At 36.3% G+C, this 10,882-nt stretch overlaps 1 pseudogene; it reads left to right on the top strand.

The window, feature by feature from the left end:
- The first annotated feature begins 253 nt into the window (after nt 1-253).
- LOC102961553 lies at nt 254-1,125 on the top strand (annotated as a pseudogene).
- Nucleotides 1,126-10,882: the final 9,757 nt, after the last annotated feature.

Here is a 10,882-nt window from a genome sequence, read left to right on the forward strand (position 1 = left end):
CATTACATTCAATTTTAACAGTATCAATAATAAACAAAATAAAGTCAAAGGCACATACAAAAATTCTGAACCACTTAATCAAAAAGTTAATTCATAATTGCCTGTTAGAAAAGATTATTTATTATTCTTCTAAGTATTATCAATGGCTTCTAAAATCCTATAGTCTTAAAGTGATTAATGGGAGCTCCAGGGGAGAAGCTGAGGTCATCATTCAATTTGAAATATTTGAAGTGGATACAAAACTGTTTCACCAATGGAGACAATTAAGTGTGTTGTTGTGGGCAATGGTGCCGTTGGTGAAACATGTCTCCTGATAGCCTACACAACAAATAAATTTCCATCGGAGTATGTACCAATTGTCTTTGGCAACTATGCAGTCACAGTTATGATTGGTGGAGAGCCATATACTCTTGGACTTTTTGATACTGCAGGGCAAGAAGATTATGACAGATTACGACCGCTGAGTTATCCACAAACCGATGTATTTCTAGTCTGTTTTTCAGTGGTCTCTCCATTCTCATTTGGAAATGTGAAGGAGAAGTGGGTGCCTGAGGTAACTCACCACTGTCCACAGACTCCTTTCTTGCTTGTTGGGACCTGAATTGATCTTCGAGATGACCCCTCTACGATTGAGAAACTTGCCAAGAACAAAGAGAAGCCTGTCACTCCAAAGACTGCTGAAAAGCTGCCCCGTGGCCTGAAGGTGGTCAAGTATGTGGAGTGTTCTGCACTCACACAGAAAGGCCTGGGGCGCCTGGGTGGCGCAGTCGGTTGAGCGTCCGACTTCAGCCAGGTCACGATCTCGCGGTCCGTGAGTTCGAGCCCCGCGTCAGGCTCTGGGCTGATGGCTCGGAGCCTGGAGCCTGTTTCCGATTCTGTGTCTCCCTCTCTCTCTGCCCCTCCCCCGTTCATGCTCTGTCTCTCTCTGTCCCAAAAATAAATAAAAAACGTTGAAAAAAAAAAAATTTAAAAAAAAAGAAAGGCCTAACGGATGTTTTTGACGAAGCAATATTGGCTGCCCTGGAGCCTCCAGTGCCGAAGAAGACCCGAGGTGTGTGCTGCTATGAACATCTCCAGAGCCCTTTCCGCACAGCTGGTGTCAGCATCATACTAAAAGCAATGTAAATCAAACTAAAGATTGAAAATTAAAATTCGTTTTTGCAATAATGACAAATGCCCTGCACCTACCCACATGCACTAGTGTGAGACAAGGCCCATAGGTATGGTCCCCTTCCTCCTCTCAGTACTGGTTAATTTCAGTAATTGTGTATTGTCAGAAAAATGATTAGTATTAGTTTTTGTTTTGTTGTTACAATTTGTTTTTTGTTTTATTTTGTGTTTTTTTTGTCGAAAAGCAAGGCATGCTTGTGATGACTCTGTAACAGACTAACTTGGGTTGTTGGGGCTGCTTCCAGGGCTCCATCCACTCTGGAGAATAATCTGGGACACTTAAGCGTTTGATTTTGTTTTTGTTTTTTGGTTTTGTTTTTATTTATCTTTCTTTTTTGGGGGAGGAACTGTGTGTGGGGTTTGTTTTTATTTAGTCATGTTTTTTAAAGTCAGTAACCATTGGACAGCCCTTAAGGGAGGAGGATGGACTGATTCCACATTCCATTTCCTAGAACTAGTTTAGAACATTTGTTCTTAGGAAGGAGTTAGTAAATGCCTCATTTAATAACATACTCCTTTTTGAAAGCTGCCTTTTCCCTCCACCCCTGAGTAGGTCCAGTACTTGATGAAATCATGAAAGCGGGTGGAACCTGTCTTGCCCCTCATCTTTCCTAGGATGCACTCCATATGTGACTGTGACTTTCAAGGAAATTTGTTTGCCATTTGCTTATTTTTTTTGAAGTTAATTTCTAACTTCTTTTACTGATAAATGAAGAAAAGTATTGCACCTTTTGAAATACACCAAATGGATTGAGTAGATAATTAAACATTTTTTCCCCATCAAAAAAAAAAAAAGCGATTAATGGGAAAAACCATGAACCAAACTGTAACTGTCTTCCTATACAGAATAATAAAGGATATCTCAGATTTACCTGCCATAATACTCAATTTTATAAATATTATTTGATCATTCTTTCATGAAGAAAGGCATGATTTGTCAAAATACATCTAAGATACCTATGGATATACTGGTGTAGGAAGGATACATTTTGGAATAACATAACTTAGAAATTTCTTAAAATCTCTGCTCAAATTCTATTTTATTTTTCTTTGGAATTCTTCCTCTTCAAAGGCTTAAATCCAGAAAAAGATCCATCCCGTTAATAGCTTCATTCCTATTGTTTTATTTCCAATGCAATTAAATATCAGCCACATTGACATCATCTCTTAAGAAGAATTAGCAAAGGAGTAAATTGAAACTCCTGGTGTTTTAAGTGGGAGAAGGAGCACTACAGTTGTAGTCACAGGAGGGACAAAGGCCATAAAAGGCAATGAGTTAGAGGAGGGTGCCCAGAAGCAAGAAACGGAGCCAAAATGGCACTCTAGTGTTGGCCAATGAGACAGCTTCTACTGTTAAAGTCTCTCATTCAGGCAGTGGTGATAGTACCTGTCCTCCATGCCACATGAACTTGAAACAATATTCCTCAAAAGAACTGTATGCTAGGTATATACTGCACTAAGTACATTTTAGTTACAAAATAACATAGTATTATTGCCCCCCATTATACAAATGATAAAAATGAGGCCCAGAAATACTCAGAAACTTGCCCTGTGGTCACACAATGTAAGGAGCCGCACTAGGATTCTAATCCCAGCAACCTAAATTTAGCATGGCAGGTAAGGATATGGACTCTGCATTGGGTTTGAATCTTGACTTAGCCACTTGTTTGTGACCTTGGCCAAGTTTCTTAACCTTTCTGTGACTGTTTCTTTAAGAGTAAAATGAGAATAATAATAGGTAACATTCATAAGTGTTCTGAGTAACACTTGACACTTAGTAAGTGCAATATAAATGCTGGATTATTATTTTAAGAGAGAGTAAAGGAAGCAAATATGAGACTCTGTATGTAGCTTATGTTCTTAATGACTACTGCCACTCTCACCCTACTTTGGATGTTGATCCACCTGCCAATGTCTGATGTTACCACATATTCAAAGTATTTATTGCCGTGTGCTACTTTGAAATATGAAAGTATTGCAAACAGGCCAACAAATTGTTTCAAATAGTTTTACCTAATTGTTTTTTTTAAGTAGTTATCAAATGTGCACACATATATGCTGGTACTATTTGGGTTAAATAATTATGATAAATGGGAAAAAAAGAGGTGAAATTAGAGTTGCACTGGTAGCAAATTGACTCTACATGGTTATATTAATCTATGCTTAAATAAAAATATGGACATCATGAAGGAACATTTACCCTACTTTATCTTTATATATATATATACATTTTTTAATGTTTATTATTTTTGAGAGAGAGCAGAGCATGAGTGGGGGAGGGGGAGAGGGAGAGGAGACACAGAATCTGAAATAGGCTCTGGTCTCCAGGCTGTGAGCTGTCAGCACAGAGTCCAAAGCAGGGCTTGAACTCATGAGCTGTGAGATCATGACCTGAGCTGAAGTAGGATGCTAAATGACTGAGCCACCCAGGTGCCCCATACCCTACTTTAAATCTATGCCCTTAAACTGTTTTGTGTGTTCTGCCTTGCAAGGTATTACTTGATCAGAATATGCCCTGTAGTTACATAGCTAATTATCTCAATACAGCATAGAACAATGAGATCTGGTACAACCTAAAATATGCTACCACAAATCAAGGAAATTAGTTGTGGAAGCAATATTATCTGTAGCTAATTCATTAAACATTTAACCAATATTTAATGCTTGTTGCACTAAATTAAAAACAATAAAGACATTCTGAATTGAACCTAACTGTGAAACCAAGTTGAAAGACATTACAATTTTAGTAATACCTTAGTTATTTTAGGTATACCTTAGTCTTTTAGTTATACCTTAGCAAAACACAACCTGAAGTATAAAAATGGAAATAGAATATAAATTAATAGAAAAAACTGTGAAAAAATTGTCACGGTTTTTCTTGAGTAAGGCTTATGAAAGGAAAGGAAAATTCAGGTGTTGACATGCCATCAAAAACAAAATGTATGGGGAAACATATCAACCTGTCATAGCATACTTACTTCCTAAAAAAAAGTGCTAACCTAGCCTTATGAAGCCTGGACAGAAAACTAAGTAACAGAAGACAAACGGCTACTATCAAATCTCAAAGAATGGGAACTAAGAGTTAAGGCAGACTCCATGTTGGAAAGGCATCTAAAATCTGAAAATCCCAATCATCCTTTTTTATGGGATAGAATTCTCTTTCATAGGAGGGAATTAAGTTTGCAAGGAACAGAGGGATCACATGTGAGGAATCCTTTAGTATTCCCTGCCTCCTCAGCAATATTTAGAAAGTAGGGAAGGAAAGATAAAGATTGGAAAAGGATTAGCAGTTAGAAAATGGAGGGAAAAACCATGAGGCAGGAAGAACAGAGCAAGTATTCCATAGGCAGAGTGGTTTTCATTTAGATGGGGCTCAAGGGATTGAAATTAAAGCCACCAAATGAAAATCTGAACTGATTTGTCACTTGTTTAGAAAATGAAGGTTAGCATCCAGAGTGGCATGAGTAACCACACCGGTAATAAAAATTGTATATTTCATGTTTATAAATTAGAAAATGAAATTCTTAATCAAGTCTGAAAAGGTTCTTAACAAATGTCTCTGCCCATTGACTTGGATAAACTTTGTGTAACTGTCACTGACACAGATTATTAGCTTCAAAACTGTTCACCTGAACATGATATTTTCCCCAATATCCTAAGCATCAGTCCTCAAAACTTGGTTCACTACTGTACATTTGGATATAGGTACACTATGTGCCAATTAAGTTGCTTGTCAAGTCAAAATTACAATTAACCTTTTGTTAAATTTATAGCAGTCTTCTACTTGGAAAGTTATCGAGTCACAGAGATCAAAGTAGACATATGGCTTCTGTGATCCAGACTGACAAAGAGCAATTTGTTACATTATCCTGAAGAATGCTCCATTGACCACCTACCTCACAATTCCCTATGGTATCTAGAAAGATCTTCAAATTCCTAGTTCCAGGCTGGGCTTCTTAAATTATGATTAAAAGGCCTACAAAACTGCACTAAATGCTTTATAGTCATTATTTCATTGAATCATTATATCACACCTATCAAGTAGGAAGCACTACCCTAAACCTCATTTTACAGATGACTCTGTTTACAAAATTATACAGCCAGGGTTCAGTCCAGATTCCAGAGTTGGACTCCACAATCCAACTACTAAACCACTGCATTATTCTGTCTTTACTGATTAATTCCGGTATAGACACAGGACCATCTGTTTTGACAACATAAAAATGCAATGATAGATGTGTTAGACAAGCATCACAGGGATTCTTTCTTGCCTTTTATCATTCCTTCCTACTCTTGGAATATTAAAAATAAAGCCAAGGACAAATGGTGAGTAGTGGTGGGGGGGGAGGATCTTTACTTAGTTCTCTCCTGAATTAATCACCTAATATGCATAAACAAAAAGCAAGTAATGAGAACTCATAGATCAAAGGGGAAAATATCTGATAAAAGAAATATGGCTTCTCTATATAATAGTTTGGTTTTTTTACTGATTCCTATTAAGTACAGAAAATTGCAGAAATTACAATATTTATATCTAAAATATCCTTCATATCAGATATTACAAACATGAAACACTGATAGATTATTTTTCTATACTAGTTTACCTAAAGTTGGTAAAAATGATGTGTTCTATTCTGAAGAGGAGAAGCCTATGGAAAATGCTTCCAAAATAATGATCACACATTAATTTGGTTACACTGAAATCCTTGACTGCTTCAATGCATATAGGTCTTGTCCAGAACATATAAACACTAGCAAAGAAGCAAAGTATGCCTATCAAAATATAAGATCACGTGGGTCTATCATCAAAGATCCCTGTATCCTAGTAAATACAAAAAGGAGAATTCAAAGTAACAGAAGATAAAGAGAAAAGAACAAGCATGTGCTGAACAAATAATTCAACTATGAGTAATAATTATATTGTATGCTTACATATTTTATATAAAAAAAGAAAAGCCAGAGTTTATTAAGTTCTTTCTGTGTTCCAAGCATTACAGTAACCGCCACAAACATTACCACATTTTTCCCTCACAAAATTTTCTGAAATATGTATGAACAGTCACAACTTACAGAAGAATAACTAAGAAATTCTGATAGGTTAAGTAGCTTGCCCCAAGTCATGCTGTTTTAAACTGCCATGGCTGGCATGGAAATCCAGCTTTATGGACTCAAAATTTTATACTGCAAAGTAAAAATGGCTTCAAATTATTCTAACCAATGATTGTGTCAGATTAGTTTGAAAGGAGTTGTACCAGATTTGACATAAACGCCCAGGTACAAATGATACACTGGCTGAAAGTCACCTGTGAACATCATTTCCATCACTTTCCTGGACTGCAATCAGAGGATTAGCAAGATCCTGACATTCTCATCCCAAACAGTCATCTGCCTTCAGATACCTGCAGCACACTGTCTCTAGGAGATTTCTTAGTTATATTAACTCACCGTAAGAAGCCTCAGGGCAAATATTATGATAAGCGTTTTACCTGATACCTTGGCGCTTTATTTTAATCTCTAGGAACTTTATCGACTTTACTCTGGGACAGTCTTTACTCTGGGAACGTGTTCCTTACACTCTTGCCGAATTCAAGTAGGAAAGAACATTCAGTAATTTGATTTGAATCCTCTACTGTAACATAGTTGCATAATTACATAATTACAATTAATAATGAACTTTTGTTTTTTAAACATATTTTTGAAGAAAAGATTTAGATGATCCAACTCATGTTAAAGGGATTGTTCAAAAATAAAATCCAGATTGTGCAGCTACACAGTGATTGGAATTTTAAAAGAAAAATGCAAAACACGGTTAGCATCCTATCCTTATTTGTTTTCATGGGGAAAAATCAGGCAATGAAGTGCTGTGATAATCAGCTAATCAAAGGAGAACAAGAACACTTTGGTTCTGTGTTCCTATTAAGACATGTGACTATCCTGATTGATTGTTTTGAGTAGAGAGAAGGGGAAACCTTTCTTAATGGTTGATTGCATTATATACTATTCTGACCTCCTACCTGTGCAGTTTTCCATTTTGGAGGTTAGAAGTAGAATAGAATACAATCAAGTCATTAGGATAGTCTTGCCCTTCACTGTCTGTTCAAATCAATCACTTTAGAGAATGAGATTGCAGTAAATACAGAACTGTGACATCTTTCATGAATTGATACAGAATGTGATCCTTAGCTACACATAAACTCCCTTAGACCTCATATCCAGCATGCCTTGCTAAAGCATCCTTCTCTGACCTTCTTGAAGTCAAATCCCACTTTCAAGAGCATATCTCTCAATTGTAAACCTACCAAAATTTAAATTTATCATTTATTTATGTGATTATTTAATTAGTGTCTGATTCTCTCATTAAATTATAGGTTCCTTGAGAACTACCAAATGTCCTCAATTCCAGGGTAACTTCCACATAAGAAGCACTCAATGTATGCAGTTAAGTGAATGAAGGAGTGAATGACTAAAAGCAGTAACTCAGTAGAAAGAACTTGAGAAAAAGTTCAACTACACAGGTTTATTTGTTTTGTGTTTTTTTACTGTTTTTTTTAAGGTTTTATTTTTTTTTAGAAAAGCTTTTTTTTTTTAATTTTTTTTTTCAACGTTTTTTATTTATTTTTGGGACAGAGAGAGACAGAACATGAACGGGGCAGGGGCAGAGAGAGAGGGAGACACAGAATCGGAAACAGGCTCCAGGCTCCGAGCCATCAGCCCAGAGCCTGACGCGGGGCTCGAACTCACGGACCACGAGATCGTGACCTGGCTGAAGTCGGACGCTTAACCGACTGCGCCACCCAGGCGCCCCTTAAGGTTTTATTTTTAAGTCATCTCTACACTCAATGTGGGGCTTGAGCTCATGACCCCCGAGATCAAGAGTCTGATGCTCTACTGACTGAGCCAGCCAGGAGCCCCTTTTTTACTGTTTAATTAGCAATTCACTCACCAAATTATTTTTAAACCTATGTCACAGGCACTCTTTTTCATACAAAGTGCACTGTGATAACATTTCAATTGAATGTGAGAATTGGTTCTTAAATTAACCTATTTTATCATTATCATACCTGCAGGATTCAAAATTAATATTTGGCAGCTTGGTTCACTGATTTTCAAAAAATTCATCTCATAGTATAGTCTCTCAGTTGTAGAAAGTCACTATCTTATTAAATAGCTCAACAGGAAGCAGCTAAATGTCCTATGACAGGTAGGAAAGACATAAATTAAACCACTGGCAATATCTAGATAGTTGCTTTCTCGAGAAACACAGAACTAATGATAAAAAAAATATTAGCAGCTACCATCAACTAGTTGTTTCCCATGTATCAGAGCCTAAGATAATACATATGCTTATTTATTCCTCACAAAAATCATTTAAAACGGATATCACCCTCCTCTAACATTTTTTAAAGAAGAAATCAAAGACAAGGAGGTACAAAGTTTGAGGGTCCAGATGAATAAAGTAATGAATGATGAAGTGAATGAAACAGAACTTCTAACAATTTTGACCTGAATAAAGGATAACCTCAAGGAACAGCTAGAAAATGTGATTTTATTCTCAGAGCTCTGTGAAGCCAAATATTACTGTGACACTAATATTTAGAGCTAATGTTAATCTAGTACTTAACTATGTTCCAAGTATTTTATATATACAATCTCCTACTTAAGTTTATAAGATAAATATGGTATAAGTACTGTTACGTAAAAGCTTGTTCTCAATTTGTCAAGAAAGAAATTAAGACGCAGAGGGTAAGTAACTTGCCCAATTACCATGCATCTGTTCAATGACTGAACCTAGATTTGGATCCAGTTCTAAGTCCATGACTTGAGCACTTAGGCTCTGCACTACATATTCCTGTAAAAAATTCCAACTTTTGCGGTTACAATTTCTGTCTCACCATAGCCAAGCACATGTAACGCTCCTGAATCAATAATGGTGCTTTTTGGTTTGTTTCTCTGGAGCACAAAGAGGTAACACAGAAAAAGGGATAGGAGAAAATGCTAGACCCATTTCATCTCACCTCCTTGCTGTTCAATTAGACCAGGAGAAGAACAACAAAACAATAAAGCTGTCAAAAACAGTACAATTTAGGGCATGTCAAGTTCTGAACTTCTATAATCAGAGGATGTATCTGTTGATATTTATCTTATTGAACATCTGTGAGGAACTCCTCTAAGGAACACAGGAGTTAACTAAGAATGAATATTTAATGGAGTAAAACATGTATTTTCTTTAATTACTGATCTTAAAAAATTCTAGGAGCTACAGCCTTAAATTTTATAATAGAGTCAAATTTTTTAAGAAACATGTTATTCTTTACCAAAGCTTTTATTTTTTTTTTCTTCAAAGTTTTGACAAATGCAAATCGTGTGGTACTGACAAAAAAAAAAAAAAAAGGCACTGCAAATCTGAGTATCCACCCTAGTTCTGGCATTATGAGCTGGACCATGGTATGGCTTTTCATTTCTCTGGCCCTCAACTCCCCCCTCAATAACATGAGGGGATAAAGCAAGTTAACATTCTCTATAAGAATGTTTCTGAAACATCTATGATTACTAGATGCTCTTCTGGAAAACTGAGAGCAGAAGGTTAAATAAGTTGGTTAATAAGTATCAAGAGCAAAAATCTCTATCATATCACATAGATTTCAATTCCTACTGCACTGCTTCCACAGTGATGTGGGTAAGTTAACTTCTCTAAAACTCAGCTTCTCATCTATGAAACAGAAGTTATGAGGCTCACCTTGAAAGGTTGCTTTAAGGATCAAAGGGAAAAATTACATACAGTTCTTCAAATTGATGTCTGGCACACATTAATCCCTTAATAAATGGTAGCTATTGATGTTAATTTACCTACAGTTTCTCATGAATACATAGTTGGAGAAGTAGATGCTCAGAGAAGCTAAATAACTTTCCCATGAGTACACAATTAGGAAGCAATGAAACTGGAAGGTAAATTCAGCTCTATCAGATTTTAAAATCTGTGTGCACTTCCCCTAGACCACATTGCTTCCCCAGGATACAGCTCCGTCACTCAGATCCTGTTCTTCCAGTTGTCTTCTCTCTTCACCTTTCAATATTCTGATCCTGTCTCTAATCAGACAGTAAGTTGTTCAAGTGTCTTCTGCTTATAATCCATTTTTCCATAATGCCCAGTACAGGGTTTGGCTAGGTTAAGATGCTAAGGAAAGAGGAAAATTAGCCCTTCTTCCTCTAAAGGAAAAGAAGGCAACAATATCTGGGTTTATATTACAGCTCTGGCACTTTCTATTTATGGGATCTTGGGCATGTTGTCTTCTCAGTAAAACAATTGCCTCATATGAAAATGGAGACAATAAGTATGCGCACCTCCTAAAGATTAAATGTATCGGTTAAATGAGGTAAGTTATGTGCTTCTCCATATCAAACACTCAACAAATGAAAGCCCTTCAAAATATATCATTAATATTTCCATTTATTTTTTACTCTTTGTGCTTATTTTTTTCCTTTATACAGTGAGTGGCCTATCTCGAAGGGTTGCTATGTGAATTAAATGAGAAAATGTGTCCTTAGAGGAGTGTTATCTCATAGAAAGATCAAATAATGTATCATTTTTATTAATTACATAATAAGTACAATACAGCTTCCAAGATCACAAAGCATGAACCACACCTAGAAGCTTCTTGGTCCATCTTCCCGTGTCCCATACTTCTCTAAGGTTCTGTCTACAAGCCAATAC

The sequence above is a fragment of the Panthera tigris genome, chromosome D4, assembly GCF_018350195.1.
Source record: "Panthera tigris isolate Pti1 chromosome D4, P.tigris_Pti1_mat1.1, whole genome shotgun sequence".
Lineage (NCBI taxonomy): Eukaryota > Metazoa > Chordata > Mammalia > Carnivora > Felidae > Panthera > Panthera tigris.